We start from the raw sequence: 22,605 nt of genomic DNA on the forward strand, positions 1-22,605 counted from the left end.
CACAGATCTTGTAGCTGCCGCTCACACACCCTTGCCTTGCCTGAGCCCTTCTTGCCATTTGCTCAGTTATTGCTATACCTTCTTCCTCTTTGGGGCCACGTCTGTACCAACCCCTCTATCCCCCAAGTAGCTTGGGGATTCAGAGACTGATGGCCTGGGTGCAATTTCTGGCCCTGCTACTTCCTGTTACGTGTGTGAGAACTTCAGCCAATTGTTTGAATGCTCTGTACTTCCAAGTGGGGATGGTGATCGTATTCCATGCCACAGGAAGGCTTGCTACAGTGCCTGCAACACACTGAGTGCCCTGGAGCTGTGATTACTCAAGTTCCCGCCTATGGCTCGTATTGCTTAAAGGCTGAGGTCAAAGCCCTCAGCACCGCATCCTTGGCCATCCCTGCTAACACCAAGCCTGCATTTCTACGCTTTCCTTTCCCGGCATGCATCAGGCACACCACTCTGCAGCCCACGTGAAGCAGGACGCCTGACCTTGATCTACACCAGCTGTGCATCTCTTCATCTCATTGTTCAGACTCTTACAACTGCTCCTGACTAAAGGCTCACCCTCTCCAAAGTGCCTTTTAAAATATAGAATGCCTTCAAGCCCTGAATAATGTGTCATCCAGAAATATGCTCCTGGGGACCTCATTTTGGAAAAAGTATGTCACCCACCATGTTTTCCTGGTCCTTTCTATCTCTATGACAGCCATAGTCATGTTCATTCTGCACTACCACAGTGGGAGGTGAGAGACAATACATACTTAGGGATGAGTCGCCAGAAATGGTCCCAGAACATGCTCTATGATGCTTCTGCTCTCAGCAGGAAAGGATATATCTCTTTAAATATCAAGACTGAAAGAAGGAAATGTAAGATGACTTACAGAAGTGCCCTGTGTGCTAAAATGTGAAACCTCAAATATCCTAAGAAGAGACAGAGATGACAACTGGTCAGGCAGCTGTGAGACCAACCACCTGACATTTATAGAAGCAAAAATCAGGTCAGAATTGCTGAAATTTCCAACCCTATGCTCATCTCGGCTGAGAGATTTATTGTTAAATTTCCATACAACTGTTTCACTTAATAGTTACATGTTCTTCTGGTTCACATTCTTTAGACCATAAAATGTATGTCTTCTCACTTAATCTGTTGTCTTGCAATCTGTTTTTCTGAAAGTATAACCACCACCAACTATTGCTTAATCTTGGAATCTTTAAGTCTTTCAAGACCCTGGAATTGCTTTAAAGACAAAATGGGATTCCCTGGCCAGTTTCTAGCCCAGTGATCTCTGATGGTGCAATTTTCTAATGTACTGAAAAGGACAGACGTTAGAAGCTGTGTAGTTCCACGCAACCTGGCAAGAAAAGACCACTTCAATGCATTTCTGAATTAGTTTAGTCTCTTCCTGACAAGAAAGCTTTCAAAACAACTGGAAAGGATAAGATCCATTATAAAACTTTAGTCCTAGGGTGATAGAGTATTTCCAAGGTGGACGGAAAAAATCTACAATCTACAAATTGATCTACAATCAATATAAATTTTAATCATGAGGTCTTGACAACAATTATGTGTTATGATGTCAGAGGCAAAGTATGGACTTTGATATTTATAGGCAGAATAATAGGTAGCACAATAATTCATCCCTAGAATAATTGATCCCTAGAATTTAAAAAAAAACAGTAAACAAAAGACAATTTGTAATTTTGAAACAACAAAATGTGCTTTAACCTCTGAGGCAGACTGTGAGAACTTGGATTCACAGGTAATAGTCTGAATGTGGGCTTTTCCATATACGCTAGTCCATTTTTACACATAGGAAGCCATTTGTGTCAGTTGATCTGATAAATGATCAAGGGATTAATTCAGTTTGTGGGCTCACTGAGTGGAAAACAAACACTTTCAGTTCATTCAGCCCTGGATAATCCAAAGGTTATATTGCTCCTAAAAGATAATCCGTTAGACATAGTTGCTCAAGGCACCATCCAGTGGGGGAAGAATTTATCAGGAGGCTGTCAGAGGAAAAGGCCCCACCCGATGCTTCTGCAGACATCAATTCACACTGCAGATTTGTGCAGCGGCCCTTCCAACAGGCCCACACTGGAGACAAGGCTACAAACAGCTTTATGAAGCAAAGAGACCACACTTGCGAAAGCCGCTCAGAGCAGTCTTCTAACCTCTCCTCAGACTCTGGGTTTGGCTTGGCCAGTACTGAATTCTCGTAGACAGCCGCAGCGATCTACAGCCTCAGCCTGAAGCTTGTCCAGAGATAACTGCAGAGTCATCAAGTTTTGTTTCTATTAGGCTCCTCCGGTATTTACTAAGCCTGTGCTGGGCTTTGGACAAAAATGATTTTAATTTACACTGTCATGGAGATGTTGGAATTATATATTCCAGTCATAAGAGACTTTTTTTAGTGTATTGAATACAGGGTCTACAGGGTCTCACTACATAGATCTGACTCATAGTGATCCTTCTGTTTGCAGGCTCCCAAGCGCTGGGCTTACAGGTGCGCGCCACCACGCCCACTCTCAATTGCATCTAAGCGCACCCCGCGGGTGGAGCCAGCACAGCATGCCGGGGATTGAACTCTGGTCCCGGCGGCTGCCTAAGCAGGTGCCTTAAACTGCTGAGCTACCTGGCCAGCCTAGAGTTTCACATACTATGAAAGCCCAATATCTAAGGATTGCCTATGAAAGCTTAGAACCAATTTAATGATTTTAAATTTTCATTAATATGTGTTTGCAATACTTAATAGTTACAAATGCTTTGTGGAGAGTTAGTACATGTACATAACACATCTTAATTCTTTTTATTTCCATTTCCTTTTCCCTCCCTCCCCCGACCAGATCTTGAAGTTTAATTAAAATATATTGGGAGGGCTGGCGAGATAGTTCAGCGCCTAAGCGCCTGCTTTTGGCAAGTGGAGGGACAAAGGTTTGATCCCCGGTCCCACATGTCCCACCGGCCCTGCCCCAGGGGCATGCTGAACCAAGGAATGAGTCCAGGCCTGTGGCCCATGCCTGTAATCCCAGCGTTGGGGATAATATATATATATATATATATATATATATATATATATATATATATATTTTTTTTTTTTTTTTTTTTTTTTCTTGCTTGTTCCTGGGAGTCAAACTCAGGACCTTGCACTTACCAGGCAGGCACTTATGCCCCTGAACTCTGTCCTCAGCCCTAGAAAAAGTTCCTGCTAGTAATGCATTTCACAGATACAGAGTAGACTGCACTTTGAATTTCTTAAGTAGTAAGTGTACTGGGCCGTGAGATAACAGAAAACCCAGGGGAAGTCTTTGCTCTGATATGCAACATGTGCAGACGCGAAACTGACGACCTTCGTGAAGGTCGCAAGGTCGCATGCTGTGCGGAGCTCCGACAGGACAGCTTAGGTGACACGCAGTGTGCTCCAGGCAATGGGCGTAACAAGGACCAGTTACGCGGCATTTGTGCAGATTCGCCTTCCCAGTACTTGGTTTGAGTCCCCCGCATGCCGCCTGCGGGCGTATCAGCTCCGCCCACCTTCCCGACGCCTCGCTGGGCAGCTTCGCGGCGAAGCGCTGTTCCGGAACACTGCCACCTTGCGGCCGCGGAGCCCGCGGAGCCCGCGCCGCCGGGAAGCCGAGTCCGAGCCGGGCCTCCCTCGCCCCAGGGGCTGCCTCGCAGGCAGGCCGCCGGCCCGTGCGCCTCTGCAGCAGTCCCTCCCTGGCCGGCCTGGCTTCCACAGCAGCAGCAGCAGCAGCAGCAGCAGGTGAACCTCATGGTCGCGCAGCTCTTCGGGGAGCCGGAGTCAGACTCCGGGTCTGTTTGGAGGCTGCAGTAACGACAGCCATTTTTTGATCTCTTTGTTTTTTCCTCCCTGGTTTTCTCCCAGTTCCAATTATAGGACACTTAAACAGTTTTTACCAAAGTACCAAATGAGTGACACGGAGCAAAAGCTATCTTCTGTAGCTCTTCAACTTCTGTGTAAGAGTAATCTGTCTGACTATGGGAGGGCCGGATGGCATTGATAGCCTAAATAGGTGTCCGTCACCTGGAAAGACCCAAGGGAGTCACTTGCCCAACCGCCAACCGAAAAAGACCCTATCCGGCATTCCAACCCCAACAGGAAAAGACCCTGTCCCATATGTAATCCCATTGGTTGACCATAGTTTTGTCCCACCTCCTGCCCACTTTAGCGAGTTCCCATTCTCTCCACCTTTGCCCCACATGGTTTTGCACTATAAAAGTCCCTGCAAGAGACAGCTTCCCAGGGAACTACCCGCTCGGGACCACCTCCTGTCCCTCTCTGGGGACAGGAGCTTTCTTTCTCTCAATAAATATATTCTGCTCATTAAAAAAATAAATAAATAAAAAATAAAATGTAAATCAGGGTCTGGAATATGGCCCGTTGGTGCAGCGCCTGCCCGGCGTGGGTAAAGGTCCATTCCTGGAACTAAAATGGAGTAAAATAAAATAAAACTGGTCCAAGGTGATTTATGTGTCAGTGGTATTCACTGAAAGCCGAACCATTCTTTTAAAACTCCTAATAATATTTCCAAGTACCAAGTATGTATAGAGCTGAGGCACTACCATCAGATTTTTTTTTTTTTTTTTTTTTTTTTTTTTTTGGTCAGAACCGGGGATTGAACTCAGACCCCTGCTCTGCGCTTGCCAGGCAAGCACTTATTCTACTGAGCCATCTGCCCAGCCCCTGACGAAGAGAATTTACAGAGCACCTGTGCTCCTCTCAGTGACTGTTAATGCTTCGTGATTTTTATTTGTCTACTTCAATCTGCATATTTCCTTCTGAACAATTGGACAGCAGGTTGTGCTCATCGTAATACGTCACCCTGAAATATTTTAGAGTTTGTTTCTCCCCAAATAAGAGCGCTGTTCTCAGTAACCACGCGGTCAGCACCACACTCGAGAACATTACCACGAGTCCGTACCGTTCTGCAATACAGACTGAGCTAACCTGAAAACCCCACATACTCCAGACCCCAAAATTATTTAAATTCCAGCCTGATACCTCAAGACGAGATTCTCACGCCAGGGAACATTGCTCCAGGCAAGTATTAGTCATAATATCATATAAAATCTCCTTCAGCTTGTGTGTACAAGCTATATTTGAAACCCAATGAAGTTTGTGTTCAAATTTCAGTCCTATCCCCAAGTACCCCATTAGGTACCCACGAATACTTCCAAATCCTCTCATCAGGCCACGTTCGCCGTGTGTGGTGCGCCCGTTTCCTGTGTGGAGCTGGTCCGTGCACGTACCACATCTGCGTTCTTCTCGTCGGCTTAGCCTACCTCGGTCCCTTGACCCCTTCCCCTTGGAGAATGGTCTGCCTCCCTCCTTCCTGTCTGTATTCTCAGCACTTCAGGTAAGGAGCACTCATCTATCTGTATAGAGCTGGGTTTGGTTTGGTTTCATTTTTCTTCAATTATTTCCAAAAATGCTTTTTAAACTTTTTGGGCTTTTTTGGTTCAGAATTCTTTTAAGGTTTAAATATTGTACTGGATTATTATATGTCTTTATCTCTTTGAATTTAGGGCAGCCAGGTGTGTTGGTGTGTGTCTGTAATCCCAGCACTTGGGAGGCTGAGACAGGAGGAGCATTGTGATTTTGAGGCCAGCCTGGGGTACATAGTGAGTTCAAGTCCATCCTGAACTACACAGTTAGCCCTGGTCTCCAAAACACTAAACCAACCGATTAATCTAGGGCAGCACTTCCCCTGCACCATTTGGTTTTCTGTGCCGCTGACTGGAAGTTCCAAGCGAGTGTTCAGCTATTCCCCACAGGTTGGGTTTGCTCACACAGTCTGACCTCAGTGGACAGGGCCAGTCAGTGCCCGTCTCTCCATGGGCTGAGGTCTAATTTTCTGCCCTCTGATCACTCTCCTGAGTGTAAACTGTTTAGGAGTGGAATCTCTCAGAAGCTGCTCCTGGCGTGTTTACTTACTTTGCATCCTACCACATTAGTCCTCTGGGAATTAGCTGCTCCTCCATAAGCAGCGACGTAACCGGAGCTTTCCTATAGAAGATGACAAGGGCCGCACATGGGGACACGCCTTCTGCGTTAGATCATTGATTCTCATAACAACTTGATGAGGTAGGTCCCGTTATTATTCATACGTACATGCAATGATAAGCCCAGAAAATCCAGCTTGCTGAGTCATGTAGCCAAGAGGCAGCAACGGGAGTGTCCGAATGTAGGCAGTGGAGTTTGTATAACTAATGCGACCCAACAAAATATATATCTGTATCATACTAATACACAGACACTCGGCCACTCTGCCCATAAGTGCCATTTAAGAGCGCGCTCTGTACAGCGGTACCAGGGTCCACGAACTTAATTCCTTCTATGACTGGCAAGGATGGCCCTGGTTTTGTTTGTCACCCAATGCAGTGTTCTTGAACAGAAGCAAAATTTGGCCAGATCCTTCTGTTTACAAACCAAATTGTTTGAAAACAGAAGCATTAGTGAAACAAGGTATTATTTACATAAGGCTTGTTCTAAGTAAATAAATTCCATATCTACAACTTGATGGGGTTGATTTGCTATAATATCATGGCACTGTACTATAAGAAGATACAGGAGCATATTTCAGATGATGAGGTTTTAATACCATGAAAATCTCTCATTGTCCCTTGTCCTTTGGGCTTCAGTTACTTACGCTGAGCCGCAACAGGTGTTTTCATTCTTTACCCATTTTGAGAATATTAGACAAATGCCTCTTTGGCTTCTTTAATGAACCTCTATCTAAACTATGAAAAGTGAGATCATTTTAATGGCTTCCTTCCCTGAAAGCTGAGAAAGCCATTTCCCAAAATATCAAAATACTCATTGTAAACATCCTCAAAAGCATCCCAATGTCATCACCTCTGGACTTTTGTTTGCCATCCTATTTAGAAATAATTAACATCAATGTGTAGTAAATGAAAAGGAGAAAAAATAAGCAAATGAAGCTTGCTTTTCCTTGTACAAGAGGTAAGTCAAGATGGCAGGGTGATTGTAATCGTTCACATATGGCCTCCGAGCAGAAGCTGCAGATGTTGAAATAAACGAAGTGTGTTTGTGCCACCGACGGCAGGATCAAATAATGCAAATGGTGTATTTATTTTCAAGTATAGCACACTTCATTTACAATAATGTGCAGAAAGTGCTGCAGGCTGTGCTGTACATCACATTTCTAAAAAGAAAATGTAGAGAGCACTTCTCCAAGTGCTGCTAGGGAGAGAGAAGTTAATGTAAACTAGCAGTGCATTCAGAGCAGCAATTTCTGTAGCGACTTAGAGAAGCACAGCTTGAAGACGCCACTTTTTGATTTGCTCCTTAAGTACGCCTTCATGGCTGCCTTTACTACCTCTGTGCACTAGTGTACTCCTCGTAGGAGCACTCATCTCACCTAGGCACGGATTTGTCAGATGTTATGAACGTCTCAGCTGATCAGCCAGTGCTATCAAGTCATGCTCACAGATATTCCTTACATGCTGACCATTCTGATCACCTGCGTGATTATCGGTTAACAAACCATGACTAACTCCAACATAAGAGCTGCTTAAGAGTTCTTCCCTGTGTGGGGGTCCAGATCCGCAAGCTATGTGGCCCTGGAAAAGTAACCTAACCCTCTTGTGAGGTTCAGGAACCAAGAATATTAGAACCTGTTCTGCGTACCATACATAAAAAGCAGAATTTGCAGCCAGGCATGGTGGCACATGCCTGTAATCTTAGCACTCTGGGAGGCTGAGGCAGGACTACAAGTTTGAATGCAGCCTGGACAATATAGAGAGCCCTTCCTGGTCCTCATCTTGGTCCAAGAAGTTTATATTTGTAATCCCATGGATAAGTTACTGGAATCTCATCAAGTTAATTCTAATCTACCACTTCCAATGAGCCTACAGTGAGAATAAAGATGATAAAGCATGTTCATAGTTATGGAGAGCCACGGGGTCCCAAGTCTAGCCACGATAGTGGCTATCTGGAACAAAGCCTCGACCCAAGAACCAACCCAGGTTTTAGTCTTGAAGGAGGAGTGGTTTGAGGAAGAATCACTGAGAATGGCAGGAAGTAGGTGAGTATCACGAGCTGGGCTAGGTAGGAGGCTTGTATTTACCTCTGCCATATGCAGAGAGAAGGATGTGCAGGGAGTGATCTGCATTACACAACTGAGATAGTAGCTACCGTTTTGGGGTCCGGTGCTTCCGCTCTGATGTGTAATTTCTCAAGCCCCAGGAAGTCACAGGCTCTATCTCAAGGCTCAATCCCAGCTGACAGCATGGCGCGCTGGCTCTTTGTCCTGTCTCAGCCCAGCTCATATTAAAGAGCAGCAGGTGTGGGTGATGGGGAAAACACGGGTGCCATCTTCAGAGACCACCCCCAGCACCCGGCTAGAACTGTATGCATTGCTTAAGGCCAGTCGAAGGGATAAGGAAAAGTCCCAGCCAGCTCGGTACCTATCAGGATGTGGAAATAGTGTCAGGCACAGCCAGGATGGAGACAACTGCTTTTCTTTCAGGGAGTCACCCAGGTGGTCCTCCATAGGACAACTTGGGCACTGGAAACAGCTGAAAAGAGCAGGAAAAGCACCACTCTGTCACTCAGCTGGACCAGGCTGGCTACTGGACATCGTCTTGGGACCTTTTTAGTCACTTGGCAGTAGATCAGCATCTGCCAAAGAGGGCCACAGTTGGTTACTCTTTGAGTCATTGCCCTGGAAAAACTGCTCAACGTTCACAACTTGAAGGAGGGGAGATTTATTTTGACTCATGGTTTTCAGGGGATTCAGTCCATCCTTTCCAGGCTCCAAAGCAGAAACAGCAGGGCAGAGGGCATGCTGAAAGAAAGATGTTCACCCATAGCAACCAGGAAGTAGAGAGAGAGGAGGCACAAGAATATAGCAAGAATATAGTCCTCCACATCCTGCCCCCAGTGACCACCTCCAGCCAGGGACCCCTCCAAACAGCACCCGTCAATGGATTAGCCCATTGTTGGGCATGGTGCCCCATGATCCAATAACCATTCAAGAGGATCAATCTTGAATACATGACATCTTTGAGGGACATTTTAACTAAGCTATGGCACCTATAATCCATAGCAATATGCAATCCCGTCTAGAAGCAAACCTGTTGATGGTACAGGAGACTATTCCTTGCACAAAAATGACTGAGTGCTGCATCATCTGACCTCCCTCCCTGATCCCACCTACATTAGGACAACAGTCTTATCCAAAAGCACTAGTGTTACAGTCTATCAACAGGGACACAGTATAGCCTGAACAGTGATTGGCCAGTGGGATGAAATATTTTCTAGAGAATCTGAACTCAAAACATGCAGAAACAGACCTAATCAGCAGATAGCAAGGGAAGGAAAAAACAATGAACAGAAGCTGAACTACCAAGATGATGGACCCGTGATCAGAAGTATCCAACACTAAGGAAGGAACAGCCAACTCGCTAGTTCTTACAGGTTCCAGGATCCAAGAGCAGAACCGCCAGGTTCCAGGATCCAAGAGCAGAACCTGCTTTTCAACAGACATTTTATGTTTCTCAAAGGTCTATACTGTTAAATCTTATGAATAAATTCTTTAACCAATGAAAACAAACAAAATTAAACTCAATGACTGGAAGACTTCAGCATTCAAGTCCAGATGGACTATACATCAAGAGTTGCTATCCAAAGTTAAAAATTGTGTTACCCTGCAAAGAAGGCTCCAAGAAAAGTTGACAGTGGTGTTGAAAATTCAGAAGCTTGGGCTAACAGGAGAAAAGTGGAGTACCTGCTAGCACAGTTGCTTGTGACAAACATAGGACACAGCTCTAACTCTTTTCTTGAAAGAATTGTGTTTCACAGAATTTTTGGAAAGTCTTGAAAAGTAACCTCAAGTTATACTGCAGGGGTGGAGGGGATCCCCAAAACACACTGTAGAACTGGACATTGCTGCTGCCAAGCACTGGGCATGCAACTTAAACCTCTACAGTTACTCCCACCAGAGGCAGAGCACCACCCCTACCATCATAAATCTTTGAGTCTGCTTCATCCACAATGTGAGAGTGAGTTCTTAGTGATCCCATTTTCTTACCCCTCATTCTGGAGTCACATGTCCAGACAAGTGTGTCTGATTGGTGGTGCTAGTGGCTAGGAAAGTGAGAACCTGTAATGATTGGAAGGTATGTCTTCCCAGGAGGTCTCAGAAAGCAGGTAATGACATAATTGTGAAAAAGAAAAACTGGCCCCAATGAATTGGGGCACACAGAGGCACACATGCATCAAAAGAGAGGTCACATTTGGGGCATAGCAAACATGCTGGCATCCCTGAGTTTAGGACTGGAAGGCAGGTAGGCTTGATAAACTTGTCCATAAGATGAAGGGTTAAAATTTATATAGTAAAGGATTGCAACCTACAAATGTAACCAGGAACCTTAAAGAGACATTTAAGAAGCTGAGTAAATTTCACCTTAGGAGTATACCTTTCTAGACAATAAAGCAACAGACCTGGGAGACAGTGGCACCTAGGGAGGCAGATATCAATCCGGTGGTTGTTCTATCTCAAGTAGCAGTACAGCTTGAGCGCTATTAGGTGCAAGGCAAGCTGCTGCTGAATCTTGAGGGCGTGATAATGAGGTGTATAACCCTGCCCGAGAGATAGTGACAATAGAGTGATCAAGAAGAGCAAATGAGTGAACCATGGCAATCCATGGCAGTAAGTCCTGCAGTGGAAAGAAATAATGAGTAATGGGAAAGAGGCAAAGGAGCCCATCCCAGCTTGAAGAGCAGCATCTAACTGCGTGGGGCAGACAAAGCCCAAGGTTGGTTGGGAAAAACTCTTCCCTAACAGCCAACTACGGGTTTTCCACACAAACAGGGAAATATTATCATCCAAATAACGAGACTGAGAGCAGTGTTCCAAGTGAGAAGAGGGTTGAGTTTCCAGCTCTGAGAAGTGACACTTTGGGACAGATTAGAGAAGAGTCCACAAAACACAGTAAGAATGTTCATTCAGCAACACAGAGATGAGAAATTAGTATGATCTGCATGCAAAGATGACATGACAACATATACATACAGACACACATACATGTGCATAACTTCCTAAATACACAGTCAGCCTAAAATATATACATATACATCAAGAAAACAATAGTATAGTGTTGCCCTTCCTCACATGGGGGATCCTAAAAAATGTTCTATATCACAGAATATCCAGTACCTTACCAAACTAAAGAGAAGAAATTAAAAACTATGCACAGCAATCTCAGTGACCAAGCAGCAATTCACTGTACTAATAAATGTCTGAAAGTTCATGGCCACCACATTAAGAATCTCTTACAGTTACAGATTAACTTATATTCATATCATGATGTCTCAATACATTTAGTATTAAAATATTTACACAGGTTGTTTCTTTTCTGAAGTGTGTGTACATTTTTTTATATTTATTTATTTATTTAGTGTGTGTGTGTGTGTGTGTGTGTGTGTGTGGCCATGTGTGTGTGTGTGTGTGTGTGTGTGGCCAGCTCAGCCCACCAGGGGGCGGGGGCTGGCTGGCATGTGGTGCTGGGGGATTGAACCGCGGTCCCTGTACTTTGCTTAGCTTAGCTTGTTCTAAGTAGATGCTTTAGACCACTGAGCCATCTCACAGGACTCTGTATAGATATATATATATGCATGTATGCAAACTTGATGTGTGCGTGTGTGTGTGTATGTGTGTGTGTATGCGAATGCTTATATGATATGTGTGTGCATATTCTGGGGATCAAACTTGAAGCCTGACATATGCTAAGTGTGTACTCTACCACTGAACAATAATCACGACTTATGTTTTATATACATACTATATATCATTTTTTTGCTACTGTATAACAGTTTTGGGAGTATAGCCATTTTCACAATGTTAGTTGATCCTATCCTGGAGCAAGGAGTACCTTTCCATTTCCTGAAATCCTCATCAATCTCTTTTCTTAAGAGGGTTATCATTTCATTGTACAGATCTTTTATTTCTTTTTTAGATTAATTTCTAAGTTTTTCATTTTTTTGGATGCTATTGTGAAAAGCGTTCTCTAACTTCTCTCTCTCAGTGAGTTTGTTGTTTGTGTAGAAGAATGCTATTTATTTTGTGGTGTTGACATTATATACTGCTATGCTACTGAATTTGTTTATTTAATACACAAGTCTTTTGGTGGAGTTTTGGGGTCTTCCATGTATAGTATCATGTCATTTGTGAATAATAAAATGTATTTTTCTACTGTATTGTTTTTAATTTTTTAAATAATTTTATTGAGAAACAAATAGCAATGAGACAGTTTCAAAACCGATTAGTAGGACAGTTTCAATAATTAATATAATGCATATTGTTTTCTTAGTGGTTATTCATTGTACAATATGCAGACATGAAATTCTGTCCAAACACTATTAGAACAAATCTTTCTATTCATTGAATTAAGAGAAAGTAGCTGTATATCCAGCCTAACTATTTGGAATATACAGATACAAAATGATCATGCATTTGTATCCCCTTTTTTGTTTAGTTTTGTCAGAGAAGGGTATTCCATTGTCATTTGAATATTGTAGGTACATGAATTCAGCAAAATAATCCAATATAGTCCAGTAGTCCATAATAGTAGTGGGTTGTCCTTAGGACTGGCAATGTCAGAAGTGGTTGACTTGAACATTTTACAGCTCAGCATATTAAGATGGCTTTACATTTTGTACTTTGTTTTTATACTTTTCTGCTGGATGGTTAACACCAAGATAAAGCAAGACCTATATAATAAGAAATGTAACTTTTGTAACTGACAAAGACAGTCAAATCCCCTCAGGATTTATCCTGAAACCCATATCACAGTTTGTAGAACCTTTGTGAGTATCAGCCATGTGGATGAGTCATGGCCATTGCTTGACCAATTTGCTCTCTGTCAAAGCCTGAGAGAATATTTTCTCTCCATGTGACTCTCCTTAGGCACACTCTACATCATTGATCACTTTCCTCTGTGGCTCCATAATCTCCTTCATCAGAAAATTTGGGACACAACCGAGTTACATGATGATATAGTACATGTTCACCTATGTCCTGAGTCTTCAGTGACCTTGAAAGGCTAGGGCCAAAATGTTGGCTGTTCTTGCAGTCTCTAATTTTTGATCTGCAAACTTAGGTTGCTAACCCTCCGGAAGAAAAGCTTATTATTATTACCCTACAACATAGCCGGTTGAACTTAGCCTCACCATCTACCTGAATACCAAACATCTTAGACATAACATTCAAGAGGTATTTTCCATCAAATATTGATATGTTAAACTTTGATTCACTATAGAATATGAAGAAAAAAATTAAAATTAAAACAATAATGAAAAATTTAAAAAAGAGGAATAAACAATTACATATTTTTACACAGAAATTTAGAAATCTAACCATATAGAGCATTCTAGCAGGACAGTCCTGTGACATTTTTATTTTCTTGTCTCCTGTTTTCACTTATTATCCTTTTTTAAAACAAACATTTACTTGAGAGGCAGTATGGAGGTAATTGGTATGTCATGACAAACAGTACATATTTAGAAGACCAGAATGACAGGCATTCCAAGCATGATCCTAGTATTACACATTGCTATCTTAGTGCAGTTGCTTGGTTCACAGGTATCAGCATATATAGTTAGTCAGGATGAGAATCCTACCAATTAAGTGCTAGTTTCAAAAATCTGCTGAAGTGAATAATGATAATTTAACCTTTTCCTTTCCAGTTCTTGTTCCTTTTATTTCTGGCTCTTGTCTAATGACTCTAGCTAATATTTCCAGAACTATATTGAATATAAGTCGCAATAATGAACATCTTTGTCTCGTACCTGATGTTAGAGTAAAAGCTATCAGTTTTTTTTTCCATTTAGAGTGATGTTGGTGGGCTAGAGAGATGGCTCAGTGGACTAAGCACCTGTCTGGCAAGTGTAAGAACTCAGTTTCAATTCCCACATGCTATGCCAACCCCATGCCAAGCTGGCCACTGATTCCAGGTGTGGTGGTGCACACCTCTAATCCCAACACTGGGGAGGCTGAGACAGGAGGATCACTACCATTCTGAGCTGTGTAGCAAGATCCTGTACCAAATAAATAAATAAATAAATAAATAAATAAATAAATAAGAATAAGGTTGGCTATTGATTTGTCATACATGGTCCTGTTCAGATTGAGATATAGGCCATCTATTCTCATTTTCTGTAGGGTTTTTTTCATGAATGAGTGTTGGGTTTTGTCAAAAGCTTTTTCTACATCTACTGATATGATCATGTGGGTGTTGGGTTTTGTTAAAAGCTTTTTCTGCATCTATTGATATGATCATATGGGTTTTGCTTTTGCCTCTATTGATGTGGTGTACCACATTTATAGATTTGCGTACATTGATCCATTCCTGAATTCCTGGAATGATCCTACTTGGTCATGGTATATAATCTTCCTGATGATTTCCTGTATGCTATTTACTCATATTTTATTGAGTATTTTGGCATCTATGTTCATGAGGGAGATTTGTCTATATTTCTCTTTTTTTGTTAGGTCTTTGTCTCCTTTTGCTATCAGTGTAATACTTGTCTCTAGAGATGTTAGGTAGAACTGCTTCCTTTTCAATTTCATTGAAGAGTTTGAGGAGAAAACTCTTTTGACATTAAATATTCTCTAAATTTCTTGTATAACTCAGCTGTGAATCTCTCGGGACCTGGACTTTTCTTTGTTGGTAGGTTTTTTTAAATTAGATTTTCAATTTCATTGACTGATATTGGGTTATTCAGAATTTTTGTATCTTCTTGATTTAGTTTTGGTAATTCATACATATCTAGGAATCTATTAACTTCCTCTGTGTTTTCCATTTTATATGAGTGAAGATTTTTGAAGTAGGTATTGATCTTGTGAATTTCTACAGCACCTGTAGTAATTTCAACTTTTTCATTCCTTATTCCTTAAATTTGAGTTTTTTTCTTTTTTTTTATGACGTTGGCTAAGAGTTTATCAATTTTATCTAATCTTTCAAAAAAAAAAACCCCACTCTTTTTTTTTTTTTTTTTTTTTTTTTTTTGGTGGAACTGGGGATTGAACTCAGGCCCTTGAGTTTGCCTGAGAAGCTCTTATCCTACTGAGCCATCTCCCCGGCACCCAAAACCCAACTCTTTGATTCATTAATTCTTTTTTTCTTTTTCTTTTCTTGTTTTTTGTTTGTTTGCTTGCTTGTTTTTTGTTTTTTGTTTTCAGAACCAAGGATTAAACTCAGGCCCTTGTGCTTGCCAGCAAAGTACTTATTCCACTGAGCCATCTCCCCAGCCCCAATTATTTTATTTTTTCTTTGTCTCAGTTGCATTAATTTTTCCAATGATCTTTATAATCTCCTCCTTTCTTTTAGCTTTGAGCTTAACTTGCTTTTCTTTTCCTAGAACTTTGAGGTACAGCATTAGGGAATCTATTTGTTCTTGTTCTGTTTTCCTAAGTGAGATTTAATGGCTATAAATTTCCCTCTGAGAACTGCTTGCATTATGTCCCACAAATTCTTGTAAATTGTGTTTGAATTTTCATTGAATTGTAGGTATTATTTAATTTCTTATTTAATTTCATCTGTCACCCATTGGTTGCCATAGAGGGTACTATTTAATTTCCATGTGTTTATAGGGCTTTTGAAGTTTCTTTTGTCATTAATTTCCAGTTTCATTAGACTGTGGTCAGATAGTGTGCATGGGATAATTTCAGTTCTCTTGTGCTTACTGAAGTATACTGTATGGACTAGTATGTGATCTATACTAGGGAACATCCCATGTGCTTCTGGAAAGACTATGTATTCAGATGTTGTTGAGTGCAGCACTGGAAATGTCTACTAAGAGCATTTTTTCCAAGTTTTGGTTCAGTTCTGCTACTTCTTTGCTAATTTTTTGTGTAGTTGATCTCTCTCTCTTTGAGCAAATGGAGTGTTAGATCTCCCATTAAGATTATATTATTGGTTATTTGATTTTTCATGTCCCTTAAAATTTGTCCTATTATAGTTGGGTGCTCCATATTTGGCTCCATATATACATATTTATTATTGTTATGTCTTCCTCTTGAAGTTTTCCCCTAACAGATATCTACAGACATTCTTTACCTCATTTGACCACTCTGGGTTTGAAGTTCTCATTTTCTATGAACAATGTAGCTGCCCTTGTTGTTTAATGAGTTCCTGACACAGGGAGTATTGTTTTCCATCCTGTGACTTTCAGCCTATGAATTTCCTTTTGAGTTAAATGTGTTTCTTGTATACAGCGTATTGTTTGATTTTGTTTCTTGATCCACTTTGTCAGTTTATTTCTTTTAATTGGTGAATTGAGGCCTTCCTTTTACATTGTTTATTTAAGATTTCCACCATTTTTTATGCTTCTCTATTTTTTTAATCAATGTCTTCTTTAGTTTTTATTTTTAAAAAATATTTATTTATTTGTTTGTTTGTTTGTTTGTTTGTTTGTTATAGGGTCTTTCTATGCAGCTTGGACTCATAATGATCCTCCCCTCTCAACCTCCCCAGTGCTGGAATTACAGGCATGCCACCATGGCCAGTTTCAGAGGCCAGCATGGCATGGGCGGCATGGCATGGGGCCGGCACATCATACAGTACTAGGGATCAAACCCAGGTCCTTGTGTTTGTCAGGCAAACACATAGACCTCCAAGCTATCTCTCTAGCCCTCAATATCTTCTTTAGATATGCACAGCAATTCTTTAATTGTGGTTATCCTTTTTTTTTTGTATTTTAGGGAAGGGTCTACAGGGTATAAAGGTCTCACTACTAGATCAGACTAGTAGTGATCCACCTGTTTGCAACCTCCTAAGAACTGGGATTACAGGCATGCCCCACCACACCCAGCCTCAATCATCATCTCAGCATGCCCCAGGGGTGGGGGCGGTACTGCAGGCTCAGGGATCGAACCCCCATCCCCTGTACCTGCTTTCAGGCACTTTAATGAGCTGAGCTATTTGGCCTACCCTTGGTTATCTTTTTTTTTTTACCTGAGAGATTATTTTTTATCTGATTTCCTCCATATCCATCAGGAATTGTTTCTTTACTTCAGTTATAATCATTTCAAAGATTTTAGGTGTGTGATTTCCAATTTCTTCTATGCTGATGGACTTGTTCAGGTAACTGCAGGCCTGATTATTATTATTATTATTATTATTATTGTTATTATTATTGTGATTTACATGTTAATCCTTGTGAAATTTTGATAGTAAGTAGCTGTATCACTACTATCAAGCCAACTCTAGCAACAGTCTGGTCTTCAGGGCTATTTTCTGCATATGAAGATTCCCGGTTTGTGTCTGTCCCCAGATCCTACCTTCTCAATTAAATGAGAGTGGGATGTTGGTTTCCATTTAGCATCGTCCTCTATCTTGACATACAGGGCTGTGGTGAGGTTGTTACCCCAGTGCTTCCCAACCATTTTTTCAAGGAGAGAACAAGTGGTTAAAACAGATGTGATATCCTAGCTCAGTGGCACAACTAGCAGTAATAATAGCATCAGCAAAATTGAGAAGTTGACTAAGTTTGGCAACTATTAGTTTTGTACTCTAAACTATAGGAGCAAAGTATATAGTTTTATAACAAAACAAATTGTGAATTGGAAGTTTGTATGCAAAGTGTTTCCCCTTGTAGAGCGAATTTACCTTGTGTTCCTCTGGCCATTCCAGTTGCCAGGTTGCAGGTGCTTCACTTCATGTAGTGTGATAGGCCAGGCACTGGATTCCTCTGGTCCACCTAGTTCCCCAGAGCTCTGAGCACCTCTGCCAGAAAATAATTTAGTTGGGAAAGCCTTTTTGGTTTGAGTTTAAGAAAAAGTTATGGAAATGGGTAGGCATAATGGTTACACTTCATTGTAAATTTGTATTTAATGCTATTGAGCTGCAAACTAACAAGTATTTAAATGATACATTTTGTGCTATGCATATTTTATCACAATTAAAAGGACAAATAATTTTAAATAACAAAAGTAATCTTGAGCCAAAAGAAGTAAGTGACAAGGCAGGGAGCATCATAATCCCTGACTTATAATTATACTACAAAGCTACTGTAATAAAATCAGCATGGAACTGGCAAAAAAAGATACAAGAATCAATGCAACAAGTTAGAAGATGCAGAAACAACTTCAGACTTACCCAGCTACCTTATCTTAAACAAACATCTTCACTTGAAGAAAGATAGCCTCTTTAATAAATGATGCTGGGAAAAATGGATTTCTATATGTCAAAGATTAAATTTTGACCCATGTCTTTCATCATGCAATAAACTGAAATTGAAATGGAACAAAGATATAAATATCAAAACACATACACTAAATCTACTAGAAGAGAGAATAGGTAGAACTCTTAAAGATCATGGTGAAGGCAAATACTTCATGAACAAAACTTAAAACAATCCTGTAATTCCATCTCACTCCAGAAAGAATGACTATTATCAAGAAATCAACCAATAGCAAATGCTGGAGATGCTGTGGGGAAAAGGAACCCTTCTCCACTGTTGGTAGGAGTATAAACTGGTGCAACCACTATGGAAAACCATGTTCCTCCCCCATATGGCACCTGAACACATATCAAACACAGATCAGGTTAAGAAGAAATAGTACATGAGAGGGCACTCCTCCCTGTGCATGCAGTAGGGAGATAGGTGATGGATGCTGTCAACGTTCACCCCAGTAGTGCATGGGTAATGGCTTCATACGATGTAAACTTGGGGTATAGAGAGAATAGACTTAGAATAAGCCTCAAAAGGGGTGTGTGTGTGTGTGTGTGTGTGTGTGTGTGTGTGTGAGAGAGAGAGAGAGAGAGAGAGAGAGAGAGAGAGAGAGAGAGATCAATGAGAACCTCCACTGTGACAACCTATAACTTGGTTGAGTCCTTGATATTCTGATCAATGGATTGTGGAACCATAGATGAAAGTGATTCAGTGATATATGGTGTGCATAAGGAGGATCACTTGGAGATAAAAATCTCCCCAGCTTTCATGGAAAGCTACTTGGTCAGGCAATGGCCATGTCTCATCCATATGGCAGACACTGACAGAAGTACTGAAGGTGCTATACATTTTAACAAAGTGAAAAATCCTGAGGAGATTTAACTGACCTTGAAAGATACCAAAAGATTAAATTATATAGGTCTCATTTTAACTTGGTCCTAAACATCCAGCAGAAAAGTATAACCACCAGAAAGCAAGTTGTCTACAAAAGTCCTCCAAACACAGTCCCCAACTTCAGTTGAACACCTATCACCTGCCACTACAAAACAAAAAAGGAAGAGATGCAGGGAGTGGCTGAAGCTAGAAATTGACAGCTTGTGAGAGGCAAGGCAAAGCCATTCTGAGAACAAAATGCAAAGTTATGTGCTCAAGCTGCTTCAGTCCAGAGAACACCAGGCCCAAGACAACCCAAGCAATCGGTTGCTAAGCAACCAACACTAACTGTCAAAGGTAAAAAATAAAGACTCCTACAGTGGTTGAGCAATTCCTTTCCTCCTATTGAGAAAGAGAGGGGGCTCTTCCTGACCACAGCTTTTGCCTCTTATCTTTATCTTCCCCATCCTTCTGCTGTTCTCCCCCTAGGGAACATCAAGAGGTATGTGTGGTGTAGCAATCATGTACAGATATATATTCTCTTTGATCAATGTGATCTTCATGTACCAATAAACTAAGATGTACCAATAAACTTAATTAATTAAAAATAATGAATGTTTTGAATGAAGAATAAATAATATCTATTGTTTAAACATACACACACACACCAGTGGAGAAGACTAAAGGCTTTAAAACAAGAATCACAAATGTACAGCCACATAGTATTTGACAAAGGTGCTAAGAATATGAAGTGGAGAAAGAACAGCCTCCTTGGTAAATGACCCTGGGAAAACTGGAAATCCACATGCAGAAAATTGATTCATCTCTTACTGAATAGAAAATCATCTCAAGGGCTGGTCAGGTAGCACAGCAGACTAAAGCACCTGCTTAGGCAGAGTGCAGCAGCTGGGGTTCAATGCCCAGCATGCTGTGCTGGCCCCATCCCCAGGGTGCACTCAGGTGGGATTGAGACTGGGCGTGGTGGTGTAATTCCAGCACTTGGGTGGCTGAAAACAGGAGAATCACTGAGTCCAATCTGTGTAGTGAGATCCTGTAGACCTTGTAGACTGTATACTAAAATACAAACACACACAAAAAAAGAAAACCACCTCAAATTGGTCAAAGATGTAAATGTAATATCACACACTATTAAGCAATCAGAAAAAAAACACGGGGGAAATACTGTAGAGCACTGCAGTGACCAAGACCAGCATCCCAAAAGTAGACAACAAAAGCAAGAGTAGAAAATGGGATCGCATGAAAGGCTTCTGCCTGGCAAAGCAAACAGAGTAGAGAGATAAGCAACACAACAGGAGCAAATATTTGTGAAGTATACATTTGACATGAGTTAGTATTCAGTATATATAAGGACCTCAAATACATCAGTAGCCAGAAACAAATAACCCAACTTAAAAGTGGGCAATGAGGCTAGGGACAGTCGATGGTAGAACATTTGCTGAACATGTGAGAAACCCTGGGTTCAAGTCCTAGCACCACCACACAAAAAGGTAACTTTGCTTAAAAGGTCAACTTTTTAAAGAAAGTGGATCCAGCCAGATAGTTCAGCAGGCTAAGTGCCTGCTTAGGCAATCACAGGGACCAGGGTTCGATCCCCAGCATCACATGCTATGCCAGCCCCACCCTGGGCATGCTGAGCTGGCCACCAAGACCAGGGGTGCTGGTGCATGTCTGTAATCCCAGCTCTGGGGAGGCTAAAAACATGAGTACCACTGTGAGTCCAAGCTGCATGGTGACACCCTGTACCAAATACATACATACGTGCATACATACGTAAAAATTTTGAAAAAGTAAATGAGTGAATACACTAATGAGTATACCACCCCATGATCCAATCAACTTACAAGCACCTGAGTTTTGTAAGAACACTGAGAGCTAAACCATGACACTGGGAAAGGGAACCATTGGATCTCCACACTGCAGAACCATCTGAGCTCTGGAGAAGAGTCTCCATGGAATAGCGAGATAGTAGCCACATGCAGTGGGAAGAGGAATAAGTGAGAAGCCCACAGCAAACCCAAAGACGAAGGTTCAAGAAGCTCAAACATGAACAGAGAGAGGAGGAGAGGGAGCTAGAGTGAAGTGGGCACTTGAAAGATGTGAGTAAAAGACAGACTTACATGCTGAAGAAAAATCTACCTTGGAGAGACAGGGAAGATCCATGGCAGGGCCAGACAACTAAGGAAGTGCAAGCTCAGGCCTGGAGACGCCTCTGCCCAGAAGGGGACACAAAGCTCACAGAGCAAGACTAAGGGCTCCTCCTTTGTAAAATGTCTACTTTGTTGAAATATAACTCACATACCATAAAATTCACTCTTTGAAGTGCACAATTTTGGGCCGGCAAGACAGCTCAGTGGATTAAGTGCCTGTAGTGGCAAGCTCAGTGACCAGGCGTTCATTCTCTGGTCTGGCATGCAGCACCAGCCCTGCCCCTGAGGTGCACTGAGCCAGCAAATGAGTCCTGGCATGGCGGCGCACACCTGTAATCCCAGGGCTGGGGAGGCTGAAAAGAGAAGAATCACTACAAGTCCGAGCTGTGTAATAAGCCCCTGTACCAAATACATACAATGAAAAAAATAAAAAGATAGAGTGCACAATTTCACGATTGTCAGTGATTTTACACAGCTGTATAACCAGAGCACTGTCGTCACCCCACATAGAAATTGCATGTCACTTCAAAATAACTAATTTCTCCTTCCTTTGCAACCTAGCAATCACTAAGCTACTTACTGTGCCCATGGATTTGTCTATCCTGGGCACTCCACGGAAGGGGTTCATACCATGAAGGGCCTTTTGTGACTAACTTTTCAAACTTCTGATATTGTTTTCCAACACAAGACAGTAAAGCACCAGGCCCAGGAGGACAGTGGATCACAACAGAGGCAAATATCATCGTTAAAAGCAGTAATTACATGTGTAGGAATCTTAAACTTCCTCTGAAGAGAAGGAAACTTCATTTCAAGAGAAGAAAGTAAAAAGAATATGAAGGAATGGTCTTTCTTACTTTTTTAAACTGTTTCCTCAGCACTGAAACAGCTACAAAGCCTTATCTTTACAGAAGCAGCCATGCTGGCTTTCAGTAGCTGATGTTCTCCAACCTATTCCTCGAAGCCAACAGGGGTCGCACTGCAAGAGACCAAAGGGGCGCTTCAGGAAATTGATTCAGCACCACTGCTGACCGCAGTTTTTTCCTTTTTCAATAGCCCATGGAGTAAACAGCTTTTTTTACAGTGTAACTACTGAGTGGATGATGCTGTTAGGTGCATTCTCTCTGTTCATGTCTTTCCTGATCGTGACAAGAGTTCTTTTCTGAGCTGGGTGCCGTGGTGCACACCTGAAATACCAACTATGCAGAAGGCTAAGGTAGGAGAGTTGGCAGAAGGGTCCAACCTGAGTAACTTAGCAGGGCCCCGTCTCAACATGAAACGTTCGATTGGCAGGGGCTGTACTTCAGCGGTAGCATGCTTGACTAGCATAATATGAAGTCCTGGGTTTAATC

The sequence above is a fragment of the Octodon degus genome, unplaced genomic scaffold (assembly GCF_000260255.1).
Source record: "Octodon degus isolate 3935 unplaced genomic scaffold, OctDeg1.0 scaffold00207, whole genome shotgun sequence".
In the NCBI taxonomy this organism is placed as follows: domain Eukaryota; kingdom Metazoa; phylum Chordata; class Mammalia; order Rodentia; family Octodontidae; genus Octodon; species Octodon degus.